Genomic DNA, 12,263 nt, shown 5'->3' on the forward strand with positions numbered 1-12,263 from the left:
GGGTAGCTGTCCTGATTGTTGATGGTTTACAGGTAAGAAAATATGGCCCAGGAAGACTAGCCTAGTTCTTTCACTCAAGGACATAAGAGTTTGATCACCCCAACAGATAAAATAGCCCATCCGAAGTGGTATGATGCATCTATGCACTTAAGTGTGAGTGAGCGCTCCTCTGCTGTCAGAGCCTCTGAGGCGAGGGCTGTCCATCCCTATAGGTTGAAGAGACAGAATGTCACATTCAACACCCAAGAAGAAATCTATCTCACACTGCAAAGGAGTGGGTAGTCTCAGATCTGGAACTAAGACCTGTCTGTCCCCTTAAACCCAAACTATTTTGGCTCTTCTATGGGAATCTGCCCAGGCCATTGTCTCCTTGTTCACAAACGCAGGTAATAACACTGCTCTCAAAACTGACTGCAGTGAGGATCAAAGACGACTGCGGTCTGTGAAAGATCTCATAAGCCAGGTGGTGATAAGGGTTGCCTGTTTCATCTCGGCCCTATGCAAACCTGCTTCGAGGAACGAGTCGTCTTGGGGGAGTGCCATCTGCTGTCTGGCTTCATGTGCTGGCTGGACAACCGACTCACTCACCTAATTTTTTTTTTTTTTAGGGCCTTGTAAAAGGTATGAGGTAATTTGTCTTTGTTAGTGAAAGATTCAGAGATGAATTCAGCCTGCGGTATAATTAGCCCCAGGCCTGTCTGTCCCAGAGGGGATCCCTTCATATCTTACCAAAACACAGGCAACCGGAGGCTGAGGGGCATGTCGTTCTGCCGAGTCCAGGCTAAGCTAGCGGAAAGGCTTTGACTCAACAAGTCCTTACTCCCTACCACCTCGGAAACCCTGCCCTTCTCCTCAGAGCAAAACAAAAGAGCGCCTTGTGCCAGCATTAAGGCTGAGTGAATGACAGAAACCCCAACTAATAACTCTGAAGAGCTGCTGAATTCCTGAGCTATGTTCTGCTGCTGAGTCCTTAGTTTCGGGGTGGGGGAGGGGAGCGCGAAACAAAGGGGTGTACTTAGGAAAGCAGGGGGCACTTGTCACACCTATCCTTGTCTAGGGGATGTGCCTCTACTTGATTTTCAAAAGAGACTGAGCATAGAGGCGAGGGGGTTGCCAGCTTACCTGAAGGAAAAAAGAAAAAAGAAAAAGAAAAAGAAAAAGACAGACAGACACAAGAGTCTGCTTGAGGGAGTCTGTACTTTCCTTTTCCTTTTCAAACCCTGTTTTATTCCTGACCACAGAGCAACCAAACCCGTGAATGAGCATTTGCTGTCCCATCCCAATGGCTTAGATCAACTGACTGCTTCTAAACGTCCTGGGGCCTGCTGAATGGCCTCCATCCTTGGCTTTCCCAAAAGGCTAGTTGATATGTTAAGGTTTTTGTTTTGATTTTGTTTTTGTCTTTTGATTTTTGAGCCAGGGTTTCTCTGTGTATGTAGCCTTGGCTGTCCTGGACTCCCTTTGTAGACCAGGCTGGCCTTGAACTCACAGAGATCGCCTGCCTCTGCCTCCCTGAGTGCTGGGATTACAGGTGTGCGCCACCACTCCTGGCAAGTTTTTATTTTCTCTCTTGGCTTTTCAGTAGTAAAATATGGTTTGCCTAATGGTTGACGAGAAATAGAAGAGAAAAAAAATTCTCTGGGAGCCTGACTGACAGACAGCGCTGGCAGGAGAGGCTTTGATGGCTTCTGCCTTGACATGCTCAAGTCCGTCTAGTGACCCTGGGACTCGCTCAGTTCATTGTTCACAATGAAGCCAAACACAGTCTTTGCGGATGATCCGTTTGCAAGCAGGGTCTCTCTCCTTTACTTCGAAGGAAGCGCTGCAGGGACCAGGATTCAGCGATGATGGGACCAGAAGCCCAGCGAGTACCATAATCATGTGGTGAGCAAATTCATGGGTATGAAGAAAGTCTGGGTTTCCTCCCTGGAGGACCTCTGCAGTGATGCTTCCCAAGTACAGTCAACCCTCACTGTCTAAACCCTTGCTGGAAACATGTTCATGCTGGAGTCACATTCATCCTGGAAGGCCCCTTATGATCCAAGTGCATTGTGGGACAGAGTGGTATAGGTGTAAGAGTGTTCTTCCCTGCCATGCCTTCTCCCACAACTTCTTCCCGGATTCTCTGACACTACATTTTTGAGAACTTCCCTGAGTAGACCAGCCATGTTTTCTCACTTCCTCTTCCTCACAGATCCTCTCCTTCATTCTCCCAATCCTCTTAGTCCCTAAAAACTTCACTTGTTGCTGGGCGGTAGTGGTGCACGCCTTTAATCCCAGCACTCAGGAGGCAGAGGCAGGCAGATCTCTGTGAGTTCGAGGCCAGCCTGGTCTACAAACTGAGTCCAGGACAGGCAAGGCTACACACACTCAGAAACCGTGTCTCCAACACCCTCCCCCAAACAAACAAACAAAAAAAATTCACTTCTTGCAGCCACTTGGAATTGACTATAATGTGGGGGAGGGGGCAGGTGAGGAGTGTTTGCTTGTTTTTTCCAGAAGGAAAAGAAAAGGAGGGGGAGGAGGCTGGTTTTAATGAGATGGCCACAAGATTTTACAGCACTAATCATTGAAAGTTGGAGTGTATTTCACCACTGCTCAGACCTGGGCAAGGATCAGACTTTCCTTGAATGACGGAAACTGTTTAATCGAACAGATGGACTGTTCACTCTACAACCAGGCTCCTCAAACGTCTTCAAACACCCTTCTGTGCCCCCTTGAAAATGCTGGAGTGAGAACACAGTGTAAACAAGTCCTGTCTATGCCATTTTAAGGCTGAGAACCCAGGTAGCAAATAAACACGGTACCAAAGGATTCCAGCACCAGCTCCCAGAAACTTGAGGCCACCTGGACCACCTGCATACGTGATGGCCACTCCACAAGTGATACCAGGCAGATCAAGAGAAACACCTGGCTGAGCCGGCTCCAGGCTGGGAGTCTTGGGCTAACCTCATCACGGCTCCCTGTGGCAACACTATCTCTTGTTAGGTAGCGACAGACAGTTTTCCTGGATGAGCTGGAAAGTTTACAAATATACAGCCCTTCACAGGTACTTTTGCTCTTGAGAAGGCAGATGCTTCCCACGAGAAAAGTCCTCTTCCTCCTATGCCCCGTATCCTACTAATTCCTACTGACTACGGTTAAAATTGCAAGCAGCCATTGGAGTGGATAAGGCTCCTATGATGTCCTCACCAGACCAAACCAATGTACACTTTAATGACAGTAGCTAAGCCCTGGCTAATTGCAGGCTGCTCTGAAGCCACCTACCTAATTAAACTAGTCCCAGTTCCGGGTCTCCATGCCTAGCTCCCGCTTTAGATAAACACCGTCGGACCATGCTTCAGTGGGAATTCGCAGAGCTTTCTCTTAGTTCCAGGAGCTGCGTGCTTCGTGAATTACTTTGTTTTGCTTTGCTCAAATAAACTCGCCTAAATTTAATTGGTCTGAGGAATTTTCCCTTCTTAACACTATTCAGGTCTCAAATTGGACATCGCTCCTCTGGGAATTGTTTCTGCTCCCTCCCTCAGCCACCCACCCACTCCTCACCCCTGTGAAAGTACTTTCTCATGGCCGCCTCTGGGTTTTGTTCCTTGCTCTGAGTTTTTAGAAATTATTATCGTTACATTTATTTATGTATTTTCTCTGTGTCTGTCTTTCTCTGTCTTTGTGTTATGTGTCTGTCTGTCTGTCTGTCTGTGCAGTAAACTACAGTGACCATGTGACAGCCAGAGGACAGTTTGCAAGTGTCTGTTCTCCCTTCCCATGGTGTGGATCTTAGGGATCCACATCAGGGAATCAGGCTTAGCCGCAAGTTCTCTTACCTTCTGAGCCATCTCACTCATCCTCTTTCCTATGTAATTTGCCACGAGTCTCCCCCCCTGAGGCTCTATTATCAGTTTCCCTCACCAGACTGAGGTCTTGATAAAGCGAGGCCAGTACCTATCTGGACCATTGCTGTTTTCCCAGCATCAAGCTAAGCAATGGCCACATGGGGAAGAGTCCCTGTTACAACATCATCAGTATACCAAAGCTGCCCATCAGCCCTCTCTCTCTCATCAGGGCGCCAATAGTGATGATGGGTTCCTGCTACAAATGTAAGGTCCCCAACCTTCCTAATGCTTTGACCCCCTTAACACGGTTCCTCACGTTGTGGTGACCCCCTAACCATGAAATTATTTTTTACGTAAACATTTATAATATCACACACATATAATAAACGACATGAAACTATTTTTGTTGCTAGTTCATAGCTGTAATCCTGCTACTGTTATGAATCCTAATGTAAATCCTGATATGCAATCCCCCAAAGGGGTTGTGACCCACAGGTTGAGAATCCTGAAATAAGGGCTCTGCTCTGCCTCTGTGTCTACTTTCTGTCTGTAGGTCAGTATCTGATCAAACCCTCCCCTGCGTGTTAGACTACAGGCGCAAGGCTCTCCCCATCACCTCTCCCCAGCCTACACTGTAGGGAACAGCTCCAGTCTTACGCTCCGTCTGCTCAGAGGCAGAGTCTCAGCCAACCAGCCTGTCGCTCTTCTGACACTTTCCCACTTGCCAAACCAGATTTCCAAAGAGCTGCAACTGAAGCTTAGCGCCAACAGTGGTCTGACCACGACAGGGTAGAAACCAACGGACACATGTGCAGCTTAGAACCCGATGCCTTTCTCAACGTTACTCAGAACGCACACCAATTTCCTAGGCAGCCTCACTTTGCGGATTTACACGGGCCTTGTTGCCAGCAACAGGCTGCATGAGACTCATCTCACTTCAACCTGCGGCTGTGCTAACACTGGAAACAACAAGCATCGGCATTTTATTTAGCTTTGTTTTAAAATGTATATAATTGGGCCTTTTATATATATATTTTTTAAAACTGTACTGTGCAAGGCTCCTGAGAGTTTCATCAAGCCAGAATTCCACATTTCATTGGACTAGAATTGCCTTTAGCATAAACACTTTTGTTCAGCATGTGGGAAAGGTTTTTGACTCAGTGGCATTCTATTTAGTAAATGAAAACAAATTACAAGTGACACTGTATGTCTTTCAGATAAGCGAATATTCTCTCATGTTGAAAGGGAAGCTGGAGTTATGGAACACATATGGGCTTGGGTACCACACAAATTGGAAATTAAATTTGTTGATGCTGCGGATCCAACCCAGGCCCTCACACCTGCTATGCAGACATACAAGACTCCCAGCTCTGGAACCAAATACTTTTTTCTATTCTGTATACAGTTTTATTTTGAAAACAAATAAAGTGCCTAAGAGATGATATCAAGGCACAACTTATCACTGTGTAAGGAAATAAAGCTACATTGCTTATGCTGTCAATGTATATATCTACGTTCACGGGGATTGACACAACCTCATTTGAGACGCTATCAGGGGCCACAGTGGCAGGTACAGAGAAGCACGGGATTTGGTTCCTGCTTGTTTCTTGGTTCCTGTGAGAGACAACTCTCCTTCCTGTGAGAGACTTTTTCCTCTCAGTACTCATGGCTTCTAATAAACTCTGCCATTTTAACAGGATTTGAGGACCAGGGAGGCGTCTCAGTTGGTAAAGGGTGTGTACCGTTCCTGCGGGGAACCCAAGTTTGGCTCCCAGTTTCAGGTGGCTAATGTTCTCCTCTGTCCTCCACAGGCACCTGTACTTACTCACATGCCCAAGCACAGACGTAGGCACCCAGTGAAAAATAAATGTTAGACAGAAACAATTATTTAATACAGAAAGCTTTCTCTGTAGGACTGATGCAATGCAAAAAAAAAAAAAAAAAGTAAAAATATGGGGTCTCAGTCTATCTCTCTTCCCTGTCTCTCCCCTACCTCTGCTTTTCTCCTTCTCTGTTCCTCTCCATCTCTGTCTATCTTTCTGTGATCTGTCTGCCTCTGTCTCTGTCAGTGTCTCTGTCTCTGTCTGTCTCTGCAACTTTGTAGCATGCACATGTGCAACAGTCACACTGGTGTAGAAAGCCACAAACACAAGGATGTTCCTACAAGGAACCTCTAAGCCAGCTCTTCCAGGCCACACCGTGCGCAGCCTTGGTGCTGGTGCCCTCTGCTGGTCTCTAAGCATCTGGAGGTATTTAGCAGGAACTGGTGTGTCTATTGGGTAGATGCTGCCATCTCCTGGGCACAGTATCACTTAGCAGTTCTCTATGGTGGTTGATGTTGCAGACTAGAAGCCTATGGGACCCAGAGCTCCAAACCAGCCTGAAAGGTGTGAAAGCTTAAAGGTCAAGGAAAATGGCCACCAGGAGAGCTTCTAATGGCCTCAATGCACCTTCCTGGGGCTCTTTCCTCGGAGTTGAATACACCTCATTGGAGGGTGCTTAGAACATGAGTCACAAAGTCCCTCCCCAAAGTTCTGAAAGCAGTAATAGCTGCAGGGGGTGAGGGAGACTCCACTTGAGGGATCTCTGCAAGCTGTGCTGCTCCATGCTAGGGAAGGCTTTTCAATGAGGGATGCTGCTGCCTTAAGTCACCCCTGCTGTTCTAAGTGACCCCAGCAAATGAACTAGTTTACTGGGCTGGACTTGGGTGGAATCTTTGGTGTACTATCAGTGTCTTATCCTGGGTGAGGAGATGTCTGTCTTATCTCCAAGGGACAGTCACACAACAGTGCCACCCGCCTACTGAGCTAACCTCCACTCATAGTCAGTTTCCTGATCTTTGAAACAGTTCTTTGAGGAATACGAGGTTCTGAGGGATCAGTGGCACGGATGGTATTGTCACTGTAGACAGGGTAAGAGGGCAATTTTACCAAAAACTAATTTGTACTACATGTTATCTACACATTAAAACATACATATGTATTCATATATGTGCTACGATAATTAAAGAAGAGGTCATGAATTTGGGAGAGAGTAGGGTAGACAGATATTGCAGGGGATTGAGATAGGAGAAGGAAGGGGAAAAATCATATAATTATACTTATACTTTAAATTTTTAAATGGGGGAAAGAAAAGGCAAATGCCCATGTATTTTAGAGTAAAATGTAATGTCAGTTAGGGTTACTGTTGGTAGGATAAAACACCATGCCCCAAAGCAACTTGGGCAGGAAAGAGTTTATCTCATCTTGCAACTCTCAGGGCACACTCCTTCACCAAAAGAAGTCAGAGCAAGTAGTCAAGGCAGGAACCGGAAGGCAGGAACTGAAACAGAAGCCATGCAGGGAATGCTGCTTATTGGCTTCCTGGCTTGCTCATTGTTGCTTGTTCAGCTTGCTTTCTTACACAACTCAAAGCCACCTGCCCAGGTGTGGCACCACCAATCCTAATCAAGAAATCGCTCCATAGGCTTGAGCACCCGCCAACCTGGTAGGTGCATTTTCTCAACTGAAAGGGTTTGGTTGTTTTTTTTTTTTTCCCCTGTGAAGAAATGACTGGGGTTCACAGTTATGCTTATCAAGATTTCAGTGGCATCCAATGCATACAGGTATCCAAATGCCACGTGACTCTCCATCATATGTGTCAATTTAGAAATTCTAAGAGGCCAGGTATGAAAGCATACACGTGAAATCTCAGCACTCCAGAGGCAGAAGTAAGGTGGGGTTGCTGTAATTTTAAAGCCAGATTGGGCTACATAACACATGCCAAGCCAGCTGGGGCTACGTAGCAAGCCCTTGTCTCAAAGAAAACAAACAACAACAACAACAATAAAAAATTGTAAGATATCCAGAGTACCTTATCCAAAGTAAGCATGAATAGAAAATAAATTCTGCCTTGGGAGATTTGGAGGTGGGCAGACAGGGAGCCAGACCAATGAGAGGTAGTGGTGAGAGTCTGTTCTAGAAAGCCACGCTTGCGTAAGAATAGCAGGGAGGGCCTGGATGTCTAGAATAAGGATTTGGAGCTTAAAACTGTAGACTACAGGAAACCACCAATGTAATAAAGTAGTATAAGTTAGTTACTTCTGACCACAGTAGTCATTTGATGAGACCGGAGACAGAGTGAGAAATTAGATTCTTAAGAGTAGCCAGGCAAGCGACCATGACCGTCAGGGAAGATGGTGGCGCTAAGAAGAAGATGACAACAAAGTAGGTGTGAGACGCACACTCGGCAGGTAGCAGCGGGTGATCACTTAAATAGAATGTGAATTTCACTTAAATTTTAGGTACTTGTCCTTGCAACGTGAAGCAAGAGCACTGCGGCAAAAAGACAGGAGACCTGTGTGACCTCTTGAAAGACGTGGCTTCCAGGAATCCACTCTAACACAGCCAAGCAGGAAGGCTGCCAGGAGGCCAGTCATCGTGGGGCCTTCTGAAAAAGAGCCCTTGGTATTGTGAAAGTCAGTCATATCACAAAGCCAAAGAGTCATGCAGCCACTGTGAGAACTGCAATGGGTGCTGGGGGGTTTCCTAGCCGTGCTCCATCTCCTCGACAGTTTTACAGTATAAAAGCTCTAGCCGATTCTGATAACTGTTTCTCAATTTCACTCTGCTCCAGAGCAACCATTCAAGGGCACAAGGGTTTAGAAACAATTAAAACGGGGCAAAGGTCATCCTTCTGCAGCAGACTTCCCATGGGATAATACAGAGTGCATAGCTTTTGTACCCAAGTAGGCCTACCTGGGCTTCTCTGTTCTGTCACTGCCTTCGGATAAAAGGTACAATCTCTCGGGAATTGAGTATTCTTCTTCTTCTTCTTCTTCTTCTTCTTCTTCTTCTTCTTCTTCTTCTTCTTCTTCTTCTTCTTCTTCTTCTTCTTCTTCTTGTTCTTCTTCTTCTTCTTCTTCCTCTTCTAACTCTTCTTTTTCTTTTAAATTGGAAGAGGATTCGTTGGTACTGTAACAGGCGGTATCAGGATGAACATAAAAGCTGGTTGCCAGACGAAGACTGGAGTCCCCCTCTCCCAACTATGGGCTACATGTTACAAAGCAGAGCATGCCCAGAACAGCCTACTGCCTCCTCATGCCCTGTACCCAGCTGTGTTCTATTTATACCATCCAGAAACCCACCAACACTTAGGGTGAGCTTCCTACCTTAATTAACCTAGATAATCCTCCACAGATCTGTCCGGAGCCTTGCTTCCATGACAATATTAAAATCTGACAAGTTCACAATCAGGATTACAAATCAGAATGATCTGGGGATCAACACACACTCACTTTTACCCAGCCGACCTTCACCTCAACATCCCAATCATTGCAGACGTCTGCTACTCACTTGTCCAGCGGCTGCCTCCAGTTACCTCTGGTAGAGGAGCTTGTCTTATCTAACATGGCTGCAGATGCTTATGGAGTGGGTTTCAGAACAGTTCTTTACTGGCCCATGGCCTAACATCTAATCTGTTGTTCCTCCCACAGGAAAGGTGCTGCTATGGACAGCTCAGCAAGGACTCAGCCTTTCAATCCTCCTGCCTCAGCTTCCATGTGCCGCCATACCTGGTCACTTGAGTTGCCCTTTTGAATAAGAGGGCCCCTGACTCTGATCAGGAACGTCTGGCTCTAAAGGTGGCCTTTTGGAACTCTTACTACGAAAATCCACATGAACAGGAAAAGCCAGAAGCTCTTTTCTGCAACTGTTCAGTTCTCAGATGTGGACATTAGAGCGACGAGGTGGGCTCGTGAAACTCAGATCGCTGTGCCCACCTGGAGCATTCCTCTCAGTGGGTCTGGGATGGGAGCCAGCTTCCTGAGTTCCTAGCCAGTTCCCAGGTGCTGCTAATGCAGGCAGCCCAGATATCATTTTTCCTGGAACTTGACCTCAATCAGCACAGCTCCTTACTTCTGGGTAAGTGCTCTGCAAGGCCAAGGACACATCATTTACTGGAAAAAAAAAATTTAAGTAAATCCAGTCATAGCTGGATTAGCATCCCAAAGGGGCAGATTCGTACCTTTTGAAGGTAATGCTGGCCATCCCTATTCTCATGGGGCTGCTGTTGACTTCGGCACGCAGCCCAATATGAAAATTAGTGGTTTGTAGAACATACCCATAAACACAAATATGCTTTGGATGGCTGGTACTTTGTTCATACTTTCTATGAACATACATACTACAGTTTGTTTGGTTGGGGGGGGCAGTTTCTCTGTAGATTGAATATTAATTCCATCCCTTCCTAGGCATGGGGACTGGTCACAGATGTTTATGTGATGTCTTTAAAAATATTTCTTTACTGTGGGGTAAGGCCTACCGAGTTCCAAAGAGGTTACAAGGACTGCTGGGAGGTTTGGAGGCAGGTGGAGAACAGAAATGGAGAATTTGATAGTTGTACTGGTGTAAAGATCATGGTCCTGGCTTTTACCCCTTCTGCTTTCTCAGGAGGCTTTGGGATGGGTAATTCAAAGAACACACAGAAGAGCAGGGAGTTTAGTCACATGACTCCGTGTCAATCATTCGGTGTTGTGTTACTACGGGCACCAGCTGTGAGCGTCCTCGGGTTTGGATCAGTGCAGTGAAGAGCGCTTCTAATCACCATTTCAGTGATTAGAATGGGGAAATGTCAGTGAGGTCAGCTGGGCTTCAAACAACCTTGGTCAGGCCTAGAACTTGGTACCTAAAAATGGTGAGCACATACACTTCTCTGTCTCCTTATGCATAGAAAGCAGGAGGGGTGCTAGAAAGAAGCAACTTGTTCTCAGTTGTAAGGATAAATAACAATTGGAAACAATAGGCCTAACCCTCCTGTACCCTGCTTTTATGTCATCTACAGAGTCCTCTATCCAACTTGTACTTTCCTTTAACTGGAGATTTGCACCCCACCCCCACCCCCCCACCCCACCCCCCCACCCCAAGCACTGGATTTCCAGCTGGCTAGAGCTGCCTCTGTTTGCATATAAATGTGTTCCAAAGTAAAGAGCCACTGGCCACCTTTATGAGCCAAGAAGATCTTTGTCAAGGGCCTTGTGGCCTGGTCCTTGTGGTGGGGAAAGGAGGAACTTCAGGCAGGCAGGTGCCTTCCTCCAGAACTGCCAATTGTGACTCTCACTTGTGTAAAGCAAACCGATAGAGCCAATCGCCTTAATTCTTATTAACTGCGTGTGACAAAGTGAACAGTGCACTTACTTGAGGACCACTTGTTGCTTACAGCCTGGATCGGCTTGGTCACCACAGGGTGACGTTTCTGCCTTTGTGATCTCTTTAGCAGGCTGTGGCCCCACACACTGACTTAAAGATTACATAAAGAGAAAGCTGTCTTCTTGGCTACATTTTATGGGGAAGTCTCCTGGGTTGGCAGAGAGTTTTGTTTTCCGTTTCCTCGGCAAGGAGAGTTTTGTTTTCGGTTTCCTTGGCAAGGAAGGTCCCACAGAACTGAGTCACAAAGGAAGTGTCCAGTTGTTGGTGAGATACTTCCCTCTGACACCCTCACTGTCTGATACTAAGCTCTTTTCCTGCCTGTTGAGTCTCTAAGCTCTGCAATGGGAGAACCAGGGAGACTTCTCACCAACTAGCAAAGCACCATGCGTGTGGCGGGGAGTCAAAGCAGGTTGCACTGCTAGAGTTGGGACCATGAAATGACCCTGTTATGGTCTGAGAGTCCTCCGAGTTTGTATAAGCTGAAATTTATCTCTATTGGGACTGGAGATATGGATGGCTCAGGGGTGGCCTGAGGTTCCATCCCCACCACCGCCAAGTAAACAAGCTTCATTTAACTGCTGTATGAAATTTAAGCACCATTATGAAGGAGTAAGAGGATGAACAGGTGCTCAGAGTCCAGGCCTTCGGGAAAGATTCACTAAGATTGTTAGGCGGGGCGACCGTGCTCGAACCCCCATGCTTTATAAGACCAGGAAAAGACCGGAAGTGATACACCGGATGCTTGGTGTCTCCGCTTGTCTCAAGTCCTGTCACCTCGGGACTTTGCCAGCAAGAAAGCCATCAGCAGAGATGGCTTCTCAACCTTGTACATCCAGGACCATGAGCCAAGATAAACCTGTGTCTTTATAACGTTCTCCTTTTTCAATAGAAACAAAGTGAGTTGTTACAGTTACTCCTGAGATGGAGGGGGAAGTGAGGGGGAGGACTTGGGCCGGAGAGCAGGAGGTGTTCAGGAAGACCCAACAAGAATCCTCGCTCTCTTGTGCATTCAGTTTAATTCACAGGCCACTCGCTGTATAGGGAGACTGGGGTGTTGGCTAAGTGACATGAGGGTCTCCATAATAGGGATGGCCACCACCTACACCATCCTTGTAATAGGTGAGAACTGCCATAGTGCTCTCTATGTGTCATCTGTCTAACTCCGTGGTCCTCGACCTTCCTAATGTTGTGACCCTTGAATACAGTTCCTCTTGTTGTGGTGACCCTCCAACCATAAAATTACTTTCAC

The 12,263-nt window shown here is 46.6% G+C and overlaps 1 long non-coding RNA gene across 1 annotated transcript in view; it reads right to left on the bottom strand.

Moving 5' to 3' along the window:
- The window catches only part of LOC311583583, a 39,061-nt gene extending 28,695 nt beyond the window's left edge, over nt 1-10,366 (bottom strand). Inside the window, exon 1 of the long non-coding RNA XR_014774591.1 lies at nt 8,567-10,366. This is a non-coding gene — a long non-coding RNA (uncharacterized lncRNA). The remainder of the gene's footprint in view (nt 1-8,566) is intronic.
- Between the last annotated feature and the right edge of the window lie 1,897 nt (nt 10,367-12,263).

This window comes from Acomys minous (assembly GCF_964271855.1).
Source record: "Acomys minous genome assembly, chromosome: 14".
Lineage (NCBI taxonomy): Eukaryota > Metazoa > Chordata > Mammalia > Rodentia > Muridae > Acomys > Acomys minous.